Source organism: Scophthalmus maximus, chromosome 7, assembly GCF_022379125.1.
Source record: "Scophthalmus maximus strain ysfricsl-2021 chromosome 7, ASM2237912v1, whole genome shotgun sequence".
Lineage (NCBI taxonomy): Eukaryota > Metazoa > Chordata > Actinopteri > Pleuronectiformes > Scophthalmidae > Scophthalmus > Scophthalmus maximus.
This window is the reverse complement of record NC_061521.1, coordinates 17,944,965-17,960,154: the sequence shown is the minus strand read 5'-3', so window position 1 is coordinate 17,960,154 and position 15,190 is coordinate 17,944,965.

The window sequence follows — 15,190 nt, the reverse complement described above, 5'->3', positions numbered from 1 at the left end:
TGTCTTTACAGTATGTGGACTGTAGCCGTTGACTTTGACAGTGTTTGATTTGAATTGGAAGTTCCTCCCTGGTTGCTTGTTGATTGACTTTGTGCTGCTGTGTGTACTGTCAAGAGTCAACCGGTGAATATCAAAGTAGTTCAATGAAAACAATGTTTTCTTTGAGTGTGGTGGAAAGTCCTCTTTCTATTTCAAACCACATATTGAATCCCCTCACATTTGGAGACGCACAATGAAAAGGGTCAGAGTGGGAGGATGGATGATGGATGACCACCTACTGTTGTGTGTGCGTGCGTGCGTGCGTGTCCTCCTGGTGTAAATAGAAACCATTGATCCAATGGCAGTTGTATCAACATCAATTAGAGTAAAGAATTGCCGAGAATTATGATGGGATTTAGTTCAACTGCAGCATCCAAAAGACTGTTTAATGTCATCTGAGTTTCTCTATGAATATTACAAAATGAATTTTAGTTAAATATTCAAGTAGACAGAGGTCATTCTACAACCTGAGTTCTATTTCGTTACGCTGCAGGAATCTTTGCCAGTCAGAGTTTCAGTGACGAGGGTGATGCCTCGAGGCTGAACGATGCGCTCGGTGACATCTGAGTCATCGAGACATGTAAATTAGATGCCATTATTGACATTATTTAAACATATTAGTCAATTTGCCATTTTTTTCTATCCTACTCTATTTTTCTCCTCAGCTTAGCTGATTTGTGTCATGTTGCACCAATCCATCGTGTATGTACCTGAGTTTTACCTGCTCCACGGGTTGTACTTGGACTTGCTGCATCCCTGCACCTCCTCCAGCTCCTTTGGTCAGCAGCTGGGTGTTGATCAAGACAAAAATCAAAGCAGAGACGTTGAGAATATTTTGTCCCAGCTTAGCCCAGAACGTGTCAGGAGCCCCACACACTCTCAACTGTCACGCGTCCTTTTATCATCTGATCTGTGGGGAGATTCTCCAGGGGCAGAGTCATGCAGGAGCATGACAGGAACGCTTTGCACTTTGAAGTAGAGTGACATTATCAGTAAGTATGGTCTTGAAATAGAATCTCTTCTCTCCCCCTCTCACTCCATTCGTGAGCCTCCCTCCCCGCCTCCTCTGATCTCTGACTTTCTTCTTCCCGTCTATTTTCCTCTGCCGCCACCCTCATTCTCCCGCTTTCCTCTTTCCATTCTCCATCAATTTCCTTACCAGCAATGCACGACCTCATCTTTCCATTTTTTGCTTCTGCCTCTCCCAATTTTCTTCTCTCACTCCCTTGGCTTTTTATTCTATTCTCTTCCTTCCCTTCTCGTTCATCTCACTTTATTTCTCCCCACTGTCTATTTTTCGCCTTCCCTCCCTCCCCATTGCCCCCTCACCTCTACACCCTCCATTCTCCCTTGTTTTCTCTCCCTTCCTATATCCTCTCTCCGCTCTCCATCACCCTGTGCTCCCTCCTCCCTTTGCCGTGGTGTTTGTTGGCTGCCTCTCGGGGAGGTCGGGAGGTCGGGGGCAGATAGAGATGGGCTGCCGGTCAGCGGTAATGACACGCAGGCTGAGGGGCCACTCGGGTCGCCTCCGTTGGGAATGGGGGGCTTCAGCCATAACAGAGAAATAAATGGATAGATGGATGGGGAGGGATTTGTCGAGCGAAAGGAAAGTAATGACTGAGAGTCCCTCTCCATGCACTCAGGTGGGTGATTGTAATGAATTTCCATTGGCATGATATCTGAAAGAGTTTGTGTAAGACAGTGGGTGTAGGGGCGTAGGAATAATTCAACATAAACACGTGCTCGTGCTATGAAGAAAGAGGACAGAAAAATATGAAATCAAGACATCAAAAACAATTTTGCCTGACAACCATCAAATCACTGCCTTCCCCCCTTGAAATCCTCAAAGGTGGTTCGCTGGCAGTGAGGAAGCTACTCCGGGAAACTACACTCCTACAGGACTGGCACCTGAAATAGGAGTCAAAGAAACTGGGGCAGTTGTAACAGCAAAATGAATTTACCAAGCAAATGAGCCGATACAAATAAATCACGGTGAGGAAAAGATAGTACGGAGGATGAAACCTTATCTACCATTTCCTAATGAATGGCCTCTCAGCAGGAGGTTGTGGTCCCTCGGTGCCAGTGAAGCCTTTGACTGCTCAACCATGTGTCATTGCAGTCAGCACCAGAGAGGGAACAGGCTGTGCACAACAGCCACAAGCACCGGTTTGATGCTCCAGGTTTGCTCCGGAAATACATGGGGTTACTCTGCAGGGGCTCTGCAAACAAATGCAAGCCTGTCCGTGTGTGTCTGCGGTGCCGTGGAACACTGCGCCTGACAGCAGGTGTCTTCGGGGGCGGCCGGCCCCCGGCAAAGTGATTTCAACGGCGGTTTGTTAAACACACTTTGTAATTAGACCGCTCGCTTTTTTCTAATGATGCAGCAGGTATCGCTCTTTCCGCTCTCTCTTCACCCCCACTTCACATGCTACAGTGGAAATGAGTAGGTAATAATTGGTAGGTGCACGGGCAAAAAAAAACAACGACCTTCCATATCGTACACAAAACTCAACCTTCTGGTCAGAAGGGAAGCCCCTGGTACCCTGGCACGCCCCACCCCCCGCTCCCCACCTCCTCGCGCTCCTCTTCCCTTCTCCACCGTAAGCCTTCGTCCTCTACCCCTCCTCCTACTCCACGGCGCGTTCCCTCACAGCGTGTTCCCAGGCGCCTCCTCCCGCGGTGTCTGTGGTCATCACAGAGAATGGGAAGGTCTCCGCTCTGACATTCGATGTGGCACAAAATTGGATTTCCAGCGCGATTCTCTCGCCGAGCCCCTCACGCAGTGTAATCCACGCTGTGACTAATTGAGTTGCCTGCCAACAGCCTGAGTGTGTAAATGGATGACTGCTGGGGAAATGTCTGAGTGGCCTGGGGGTTTTTTTTGTTTGTTTGTTTGTTTGTTTGTTTGTTTCCTCATCTGATGGCCTGCGAGTTTATCAGATAGACACAAATTCTCCAACACAAAGACGCGTTTTATCCTTTGTCAATGTCATCTGTCGTTGCATGCTGCCGAGCGTGACCCTGCTCGAGCTGCTGTCTGGCTGCCTGTGACATTCATAAGGACATCTGAGCAGCAGAAATTCACATTTCCTCGTGTGTCACCAAACACATCCTATAGACTGCTCGGACTTGTGCGGGTTTGACAACGGCATTAGATCTTGTGCATAAGCGAACGCGAAATCTGAAGTGGGGGACCGGGATGTCAGAGACAGATGTTACACGATGACTCACCGCAGCTATGTCACCTGTCGGACCACCAGTATCCCAGGAGGCACTGCTCCAACCTGGCACATCACTCATGCACACAGAGGAAGACGAGCTCTATAACAGTGACGCAACAGACAATAGAGCACGTTTTTTTTCACCCCCTCATGTCGATAGGTTATCTTTGCACCAAATCCCTACACTCTGATCTCAAATCTCCGTCATGCCCTCTGCTCGGGGGACCCTGCATTTGATTTGGATTTGAATAATTCAAGCTGTTTTCCTCCCCAGACGTCTGAATACAGCAGTTTCCTCTTCATTAAAAACTTTCCACTAATCTGTGTGTGTGCGTGTGCGTGTGTGTGTGTGTGTGCGTTTGCGCGTGCGTGTGTGTGTGTGTGTGTGTGTGTGTGTGTGTTTGCCCCCACATTTACGGTGAGCACTGTCCTTCCACACACACACACACACACACACACACACACACACACACACACACACACACACACACACACACACACACAGACACACACCCTGAGGGTAAAATATACAAACCCACACGAATTCACGCAGACGGATATAGAAGTCTACTGTCACACACTCCCCAGGTTCTGCTGTGACGCGCTGCAACAACACGATGAACGAAAATGAGATGCAGGCAGCAGTTGAAAGCATAATGGCAGGCGGAACGCAGCCAAAGCCACTAATGAATGAACTCGGAGGTGGATGGCAACGTGGCATATATACGCACCTGAAGGATTTCACTCAGCAGACTCGCCCTGCGTCTCCCCTCTCACCCCTGCCTCCCTCTCTGTGGACGTGGTCGTGCCCGGCAGCCGGCTTCTGGGGGAGAGAGTGTTCGCCCTGACGAGTCGGGGACCGGGGCTCAGCTGCAGAGACTGACATCATCCCTATCAGAGAGGAGGTTTTCCCCTCCCGCTATCTGCACCCTCTCGCTCGCTCTCTCTCTCTCTCTCTCTCTCTCTCTCTCTCTCTCGCCACAACTCAGCCACTCACTCTGTACAGTAGTACACTCCTCCTATCTCTCCCTCCCCTGCTTCTCCCTCTTTTTTTTAATCTCTCCTTCCCTTCACTCTTTCATCCGCCTCCACGTATTGCCCCTTTGTCAAAGCCGCGGCATGTGGCTCTATGCACAGTAACAAGTGTTAAACTGGGACTGGCGTATCCACAGCAGTCTGGACTTGTACTGTATTATATCCCTCACAATCAAGCAGGTGAATCTGGCACTATAAGGAAACGTTTCCCCTGTGAGTTTTTCATTAGAGGTCTTATTCATAGTCCCTGTCTTTCGCAATTAGCTCTCCATCTTGCCCTCTCTTTGTCTCCCCGCGTCTCCTCTCCGTCCCCCGTTAAAGATCAAGGATGGGGGAAGTACATCAAGACTGAAGGCTTTCACCGATCCAGTTCTTTCAGATCAGCAAGAATGAAAAAGGGAAAGGAGCTGAGCAGAGGGAGACTCCTTGAGTCTATTGAGATGGATGCCTGCTGTGGTGCCTGCGGTGGTGGAGCTCTCTGTTGCTGTCCGTGGTGCTGATTACAGCTGAAGGAGACATCACTGAGGACAGCGGTGACCCTGCAGACCCTCAGAAAATAGCCTTGAACAGTGCACGGAGGAAAATCGGTTTCCGCTGCCTTAATAAACACACAAACTACGGTCTCTCTCTCTCTCTCTCGCTCTCTCTCTCTCTCAAACACACACACACACACACACACACATACACGGGCGTCAACTGCACACACTGATAAACACGAGCGCACACACACATATGGAGACTTACATCTACCTCCCAGCCTCCTCCTCTGTTTCCCGTGGGCATTTTTCTCTGCGTCTCAACTCATTTGGGCTTACATTCATCATTGTAAGGTAACAGTGGCAGGTGGGATTAAAATGGATTAGCCCTATTAAAGAAATGTGTGGTGCATATTATACCCAGACCCCCCCCCCCCACACACACACACATACACACACACGCACACACACTTGTCTAAAGAGCCACATGAATTTAACTGTTAAAGCACTAGACTCGCTCCTTAAACACAAACGCAGTAGAGTACATTTAAATTCACCTACAGTGCGGCAAAGGCACACAGCAGACGGATAAAGGTAAAGAGGGCCGACACTGTGGCTTGATGAGGACATCCACGGTGGTACAAAAGGAGGGAGAAGTAAAGCTGCTGTGTATATCGCTGCTTTTCTGCCACTCACACTGTGGACTCCTTTTTGTTGTCTTAACTCTCGTCTCAAGAGGTAGCTTTTAGAATCTCGCCTCCTTGTTTCCATAGTGACACTTTCCCTCCTTTGTGCGAGAGAGGATGTGTGTATTTCAGAGGCACACAGAGAGGAGAGAGACAGGCTCTGAGGAGGGAGGGGGGGGGGGGGGGGGGGGGGGTGAAGCGAGATAACTTGGTTCACTTACATTTATTCACTTCAAAAACAGGAGAGGGGAGAAAAGCACACAGCCAGTTTTCTACATGAGGGAAAGCCTCCTCTGTTCACCGTTCGCTGGCTGACAGCAGTAAGTTGCTTAACTTTTTGACTAATGGCTCTGCAACAAGCAGGCTGCGGTACGGACAATGGTGCACACTGATTCGAGGGGGGGGAGAAAAATGACAGTTTAAAAATAGTAGTAGACAGTAGAGATACAGTTTTTTCATATATGTGTATATAAACTGTATAGATAGATATTTCTCTCAGTTAATATCATATCATTTGTACATTATTGCACGGCTGTATTGAACGCACTGGGAAGCAACAATGAAACACAGTCAGAACGACCTTCAAGGGTACAACTATTACCTAGATAAAATACTACCTAATCTAAATCGGTGGCGCGCTGTGTGTAATAAATTATTAATTATGGATATTAAATGGCTGAATTTATCACTTTCAAAACAACCTGGGTGGATTCAGGAGATTGATGGCAGGAAAACACGGTGTCTGTGTCTGTGTGTCTATGTGTGTGTGTGTGTGTGTGCGTACATGCGTGCGAGTGTGCATGCGTGTGTGTGTGTGTGTGTGTGTGTGTGTGTGCGTGTGTGTGTGCGTGTGTGTGTGCGTGTGCGTGTGTGTGTGCGTGTGTGTGTGCGTGTGCACGCGTGAGCCTATTTGAGAGTGTATATATAAGAGTTTAATTCTCCTCTTGTGGCCCTGTAGGAATCGGCACAGAGAGGAGACTTCAAGCAAATCCCTTCTCCCCGTGCCCTCCAGCATCTCAGCCAACTGTGTTCCACATCAGTGAGTCAGTATCAGGAGCAAGGACACCGGAGGCTCGGCTGCGGCGCAGGGTCGACTACACATAAGGGGATTGTCTTAACTGAGATGTCTGCCATCTTGGGCTGTCACAACTCTTGCGTAAAAACAAGGATACACCTGCCAAACTTAATGAAATGACAGATGAGGTAAATGGAGCTTCTAAACAAGGCTGAACCCTTGTTTCCCCTCTCAATCCTTCACACTCAGGATAACACAGCACATTTAAAACAAGGCCCGAGAAAGTCCCTGCAAACGTTTCAAGAATGACACAGTGTTCAACAGTTTTAACTATTGCAGCAGCGCTCCGCGGTTTCTCAATGACTCACACGGCAGCCAAACGTGTCATGGTGTTAAATAACTTGACCGACTGAAGGTAAATTGTGGTTCTTGACATCCTCTCTGGTTTTTGTAAGAGGGCGAGTGAGAGAGGGATAAAGAGAGAGGGGGCAGGAGGCAAGACAAATGCAGAAGGTGGTGAAACGAGAGAGTTCATGTCAGCGACGGCGACCAACGCTTGAGAGGCTCTGAACCGCTCTCAGCAGCAGGTCGAAGCCTTCTTGAGCCCAGTACTGCTCAGCTGCTCCATCCGCCCCAAAGTTATCGCCATAAGAAGCCAGCCTATCACCCCGAGTGATGCCGAGGCAGTGTAGCAGGTGTAGCTCTCGATACTTCAACATTTCAAATCACTGTAACTTACCTGCTGGATCCTCTCCACTGTAGACAGAAGGGAGGCCGTGTCACATTGTACGGATTTGTCACCAGTGAGATATTGAAGTTGCCCGTGCGTGTGATTTCAAATGTGCGCCAGCGAGTGTATGTGACTCCAGGCAAGTGGCGCATGGCCACAGGTGACTGTGTAGTCTTCTCTTCACTTTTCTATTTAGTCTTGAGTCAATCCCCACAGCGTAACAATACCTATTTCTCTCTGTATAATTGGACTGGATGACAGACACATCTGAAGGCAGCGGATGAAAGCCTCTCCTGACAATGGAGTGGCTGGCCTGTGACATGACTTGAATGAGGAAGAGATAATACTGTCACACGCTGACACACACACACACACACACACACACACACTGTGGGTGCAGATGAGCAAAACCTACACACCCATTCACTCACATATTTGTCACTCAAATTAGAACAGCTAGTGAGCGCAAAGAAGACGCAGGGGAGACGAAATGATATTGTTTGTGTGATGATCTCAAAATCTGCCCCACAGTAAAATTTCTCCTGCATCAGCAGAATGTTACTTGCTGATTGAATTTACTGCGAGCACAGACCAAATATTTGCAATCAAACGCCGCATTCTGCTTGCTCTTCATCAAGCGGGTGTGACAGACTGTAACTTTGAATAGCTGCCAGTGAAACAACTCATTATTCAGTTTCCCCCCGTATCCTGGCTCGCCTATTTATATCTGCGTGTGAGGGTGTGTATGCAATATCGTGCAGTACATCCTTATGCACACAAACCCACACCGAGGCACACAAAGAACACACACACACACACACACACACACACACACACACACATATGCACACAGAGATATCTTAAAAGCCTGTGAACAGAACACCCTGAATACATCTCGATGAAGCACTCAGGGAGGTATTTGTAAAACCAGATTTCCAACTTGTTCCCCCAAAAGCACAAAATGTCTCTTAGTGTATTTGCTGTTCGCTTTGTCACCACGGAAACCACCATTACGCAAACATCCCCACACCGACGGACATTGAAACTGTCTGCCCCTCTCTCCCGGTGTTAAACCCCATCCCTCCGTCTCTCCCCTGTCGTCACTTACCATATTCTGGTCGAGCAAGTAAACCTCTCACAACCTGTGTTTGCGCTTCTAAACACTTGAGCTTTTAAAAGAAAGTAAAGCTCCGTTTCGAAAAGCCAAGACAGAGGAGAAAAATGTCTTTTTTTAAATAAATTAAAGTCATTGGTGAAACACTGTTTGCCTGAATCAATAACGTCACAAGGCTCAGAGTAAAAATGTTTCTCTGAGCAGAGCATTGATTTATCTCCCCCAAGTTGGCCACTCTCTAATGACACCCTCTGTGCCACAGCATATACTACCACAAAGGTCTGTATGCATGGATGTACGGAAAAGGTAGAGGAGTTTATAATAGCAATCATGAATCAATATGTCATAATGTCCAAAAGTGATTGGTTTTTGTCCTTTAGATCCCCTTCGCAACCCGCAAATGGCCTCGTGAGATACACACTTCTCTCCCCAAAGTGTGGCATACAACACTAACATGAAATGATTATTTATTTAAGGCAGAAGGTCACTGCGAGCATAAACGTGAAGACCGGGAACATATTTGTGAATAAATAAGAGCAAATCATTCATCATGAACAAATTTAACGGTTGTTTTCTCTCTGCCGCCATAGCACTCGCACAATTTAATGCAACCAGCCGACATCACCTGTGTGTCCAAAGTATGATGCAGCTCTTAATAATAGATCCACGAACCAAGCTGCATCTTTGAATAATCAATACGTTTATGGTGACAAATGGATCGAATGATTACGTGTAAGTGAGAGACCCAGAGAGAACTAACGCCCAGGTTTTGCTCAATTCTTCAGCCCTGCGGAACATTTTAAAATCTCTCGAGTGGTTTATTTTGGTTCAGTCTCTCATCTGACTCTCATCAGCATCGTTTTCACATCCAGCTGCTTTCAGCAAACAAGGCTCCACCGTGTGACACCTGCCCGGCAACAGATGCCAACAAAGAAACTAAGTCGTCCATTTGGTTGTGCAGTACGATGTTTTCTCATTCTGTTTGTGTTTAGTCTCTTCTCTTTGTTTTCCTAATTTGCAGTGTTTTGAGCTCTCGGGGCCACCGTACTTTCCTCTGCTGAAGACCTGATGCTTTAAAGCTGTATTCATTTGGTTCCTTGGCCTCTCTGGGACAGCGGAACAAGCCTGACATTGATGCATCGTTTAAGAAGCCGATATGGCAAACATCTTGGCAAACAATGACAGTATATCGACACATCCAGCGACGACGGGCCACGTGAGCATTCACCTGATGTCACATCTGTTTCTACCAAATGAATGTAAATCCAATAGCCACACTTCCGGTTCGCTCGCTCTAGTTTAGTCCTCACCACCTTTCAAGGGAAATATCTGGTTCTGTTGTGACTGTTTTTGCAGTGTGTTCGTCTAGTTGGTCGTCTTGTGTGTTTTTGCAGTGCATGTGTTGCTTGTGTTTTGTTGATTAGTTGACTCAAGTTGCAGCACAATGAACCCTCACCCTACTATTGGGCTGGGGGCTGGATCTGTGTACGGAAGTCGGTTGGACAAGCACTTTAGGTTCGGTATTTCATAATAATAACAATAACAATTATATAATAATAATAATTCTTTATTCCTATAGCACTTATCTTAACAAGGTTACAAAGTGCTTTACAATATGCATAGGAATAAAACAGCACAGAACTAAAATAAGATAAGATGAAAGAAAATAATTTAAAAAACAAACCAGCTGGGAAAAAAACAGGTATTAGAAGGCTTTCCTGTGAAAAAATGGTTTAAACAATGATTTAATGTCACCCTTAGTTACCAGCGTTGACTTGGGAGCTACTATCGAGTACTGGTGAGAAGATCTTAGGTTACGGCTTGGAGCAAATTGTAGCTCTGCATATGAGGGCCAGACCACACTTTAAAAAAGAATCTTTAAAAAAATCGATCCTAAATTTAACTGGCAGGCAATGAAGGGAGGAAAGAATTTTCGCGGGATTAGCTGACGATGCTGAACGATACCAGGCTCCACAAATAACCAGGCCTCAATCAACACCTCTGACAAAACAACAAGGAGATGGTTGAAGGCACGTCGCATAAAGGCCTCGACAACACTGGTGTCCGGCGTAAAGAGAGTCCTGTGTTGTGCCTGTATGGTTGAGCTTGTAGGGTTTTCTAATGGGCAGAGCAGTGGGAACGATTTAATGATTTCTCCCGCAGCATAGTGTATCCATCATGATATGCCTCTCTGACACATTGGTCAGCGGCAGCAGGTGGTATGATGTGGCTGAAGTGTAAGTGGCTTTCAGAATGCAGGATAGCCTGTCAGCCAGAGGCCCTTAGGGGAGCAGCTTCACACCACGTCTGGCTGCAGAATGGCCTTTACACACTCCCTCCTTCTCCGTCTCGTTCACAGTGTGTGTCTAAAATCGACACGGAGGCTGTGCGTGTGTGTGTGTGTGTGTGTGTGTTAAAGTGAGGGAGCGAGGGTGTTAGTGGGCGGGTGTAAATCTCTGTCCGGCAGAGCACGTTGGGATGGGTGTTTGGGGACTGGTTGGAGAGCTGGCTCACAGGAGCTCAGACTGATGAAGTGATGGTGATGGATGGAGGTAATAAAGGCCTGGATGTCCTGTCTGTTGCCAGTGATGAGGCTGGTATGAATCACCCGTCTGGGGCTGCCGCTGAACATGACGCCGCTCAATCCCCAGGCCTTCCACCCTGCCACCCTACTCCGCCTCTGTCCCTTCCTCCCTCCCGTCCTCTCTCTTTGCCTCGTGTCTTACTATCATCATGAGGACGATTGCTGGCTGAATAGAGCAAAGTATCAACATTCAGCAGCATGCCATTACGGTATCAATCTGTGCTAATGCATATTTTGCAAGACATTAAGAAGCTTGTTTATCCATCTCGAAACACAGCACGCACACAGTTGAAAGCGTCGCACGCTGTTCATTAGTTTTGTGTCCAAACATCACTTGTTGAGTGATTGCAGTGCATGCCGGAAAAAAAAAATCCAATCAACTCAGTCAGCCATTCCTCATGAATAAGGTCATTTGAATAAAAAAGGGCATCTGAAATTACAGTGTTTGTGTCAACATAACAAGTTAATGATCTCAGATGATAATTGGTAGTTGGATGCCGGGGCGCTGTGTTGTGGCCCGTGAGGTTCGGTGGCAAGGACCTCCTGTGATAAAAGGAGCAGCATGAGGGCTTTCAAAGTGGCACGCCGCTGTAGGCAACACAATCCATCACCTCACCATGAATATTCATCCAGCTCGCTGTTTCCTCCAGGGCTGGTGAAAACACGTCTGCATTAAGTCTCTTCCATGTGCCGCGGTTTGAAGACACCTGCACCTTCTGGCCTCTCATTACCAGACTGCCCTCTCGCTGCCCCACACTCAGCCGCCTGCCAGCGAGGGAAGCCACTTCTCATTAAAATAAAAAGGAAATTTTCTCGCTCCTTGAACTAACAAGGCAGAGGTCGGACTGTCAGATGATTGTGAATTCGCCCCCCTGCACACACGCGTTGGGAGGCAGCACTGGTGATTGGGATTGAGCTTGCTCCACGTTGTGGGCACAGGGCAAGTGGTGCAGGTGAATCTACCAGCCTGGGTCGTGTGGCTCATGTGTGGACCCCAGTCTGAGGCTTGTTGTTGGCAATTTAGGAACATTTGCTGCATCTTTTCCTCCCCCGCCCGTCTCCCTGACAGGAGCCCAGACTTTCTGGGGCATCTTTCAGCACTTTATCAGACCTGCAGGCTTCTCAGCGCTGTCCCCAGATTACAGTTTAGGCAGGGGCCGCTTGACTGACAGGCCTTGGCCTCAGTGGTCCCTGGGGGAAAGGGGAGGGGGATTTGTGATGGCTGCACTGACTCGTACCTCTCCAACAATTTTCTCCAGGCTGGTTTCAGACTGTCAGGCTTAGAGAAAGCTCTCTCTGCATAATTCATTAGATCTCCTCTCTTTTTCACTCTTGGCTGCTATGCGCCAGGCGCAATAGCCCCATTGTTTAAGAAGAAAGAGTAATGGAACTTGTCACAATATGTTAACGCAGTCTATTGTTCACAGCAACCGCTTGGAAACAACTAAACTTCCCCTGAAACAAGCTCTTCGGCACATCCAGTATAGAATGATTATCAGGATCTGAACATTAAAATGGCCTATTAGGAGAAACCAGCTAATAACACTTGCCACTTTTAATTTATGATTGGGTAACAGCAGAAAAATGATTAATTAATGATCATCAAAACTGCCATATCCATACACAGCTTTGGCTATATTGACTATAATCCCAAAGAGGACACAGCTATACAGGTTGCCCATACTCACGACATTGTTTTGCAGACAATTACCTCGGCATTGTCTGAGTATGACAGACACACAGGCCTGTCTCTCTGAAGCGTGTCTACCGTCTCTGGTCATGATCTAGCTGGCATTTATTTCCTGGTAATCTGCGAGGGAAAATGAATTATCTTTGATGCTACATGACATTCCCCTTCACAGAATATGACTAAACAAGTCCCCCGACACAATCCTGCGTGTTGAAGCCCGAGGACAACTTCTGTCGCAGCGGTAGTAAATGGGGGCTGTTAGGGAGGGACTATATATGAGGTAATGGCAATACACATCACGTTGACCCGGGATATGTCAAAAAATGGCAGAAATATGTTTGTACGGTGGTGGCGTTTTGTAAAGGTTTTGTTTTGTGTTTTTGATTGAGTAAACGATGTCTATCAAACGATCCGGTGACAGCTTTGTAATTACGACCTACAATTCATGGGAAAGGGAAAAAAGGTCAATTGAACACTTGATACAATTGTTTACTTGTTTACTGTGTAATGAAACTCAGATTGTTTACCTTATATGCAGGTTTCTAATGTATACAAAAAAAGGTGTTCAATTTCCCAATTTATCACACTGAACAACTACATAACTCATATCCCATAACTCATAGCACCTGTGTTGTGGAGAGCTCGCTCGAGTTAGAGCTCACAATATGTACAATAGAAGAAAAGAATAATAAAGAGCGACAGATATATTTAATATGTGAGTATTTAATTTAAGATTTAATGTGAGTATCAGACTGAAGTTAAAGGAGCAATACGTCTTCACAGTATTGTAATGGACAAATTCAGCATTCAGTTTGATTACATTTTCAAAATCCATTGCTGTTTCACATCATTTTGGACAATTTTCAGTCTTATCACCATCTTTATCTGCTACAGGTACTTACATGTTTTGAAAAACAAACATTGCCTGATTATTCTTAACAAGTGATGATTATTAATGTTGTTATTATTGAGTTGTTACCAGTAAAGATGAATAACTTTATCATATTACCTCAGTCTTTTTGGAGAGAATGGGTGGAGAAATTGAACAAAACACGTCCCAGAGGAGGTGTGATCCACTCACATGCAGAAAATAGAAGAAAGAATTTGCACATTAATATGAAAGTGAACCGGATTTTCTCTGAAGTTTATAGTTTAATTATAAGTGCTCTGATGAAAAACACTTTTGGTCTCTCTTTCAGAGCTATGGAATTCCATCGCTGGCTGAGTTCTCACCCCCTCTTTCTCTCCTTTCAACCCAAAGGGGAGAGGCAGATGGCCACTCATTGCATCACTTTGCTATTTAATATCTGTTTCTTTTTTAGTTCATCTGTTGTTGTTTTTAGTGTGTTTGTGCTCTGGCTAATCTGAATTGGCTATTATCAAGCCATTTTGCACTTGGTGGCTAAATACCTTATTAATGTGGCTACATGGAACCGTTGTTATGTAGACACAAACACAATGATCTCCTGAAGTGTGAGGGTGACACAAACAAGAACATGTCAATTTAAAGTGTTGCATGATTTTTGCGTGAGATTAGGTTTGCAGTCATATTAGTCACTGATAATGGACTTTTATTTTGAAAGTCTTATTTTTAAACGGCAAGAGCTGCAGACTTATTTATGGCCATCATCTCAACTGCAGCATGTAAAGGGATGTATCCAACTGCAAACATTTTCATATAAATGACTGCATTAAACAAATATCTGACTACAAACTGTTCATGTTTTAACAATGTGATAACTAAGGTTTAAATGAAATTGATTATTGATCTAATTATCTGCTACCTACAGTTATTGAAAGCACGTTTGCTCTCACTCTGCTGCTGCTGCAGGACACTGGACTTGACCGACCCCGGATAATATTCAATTTTGGGATTCACTTAATTGGAATGAGTCACTTAATGGGTTATCTTTTAAAACATTTAATCCAATATAACACATTTATAATGGATGTGTTGGTTGATCATTTTCATGGAATTAAAGCTATTAAAAACTTGACTTATTAAAAGACTTGAACGCTTCAATAATTACATTAGGTTTTTGTCGCCAGTTTTTTTCTTCCTTTTGAGCCATAATGTCACAAAAAATTGTCACTGAGAATTATCATGAAACTGTGAACTTTTTTTAAAATTTATTAAGAAAATTCAGATGATTTGTTTCATTTAAACCTCAAAGATAATCAACTTGACAGTGCATGCAATGATTTCTCCCCAGCAAATATGACTGCCTGTGCATGTTAGGAGCATTTTGTTTCTCTCTCGTAAATGAACATATTCTACATATCCTTGTTTACTCTGGAAAATGTACATGACTTGTAAAAAGCTAAAAGTGGGCTCAGTGTGTCTGAGGGTGTGAGCAGCTGGAGAATGGCCCATTCATAGATTGTGTTGACCTAAAAGAAACAAGACCTGAGTGAGTGAACAGTGCCACCTGCTGGGGGGAAATTGTAGAAGACATTTATGATATTGACATGTGCCAATATATTGATCATGTTACCAAGTTGTCCAGCCTGTTGATAGCGCAAACATGAGCTCATTCAACACATGGTTTGAAGAAAACAATAATCAGAAGACACTTAAAGAAGGAGGGACAAAGTTGTAA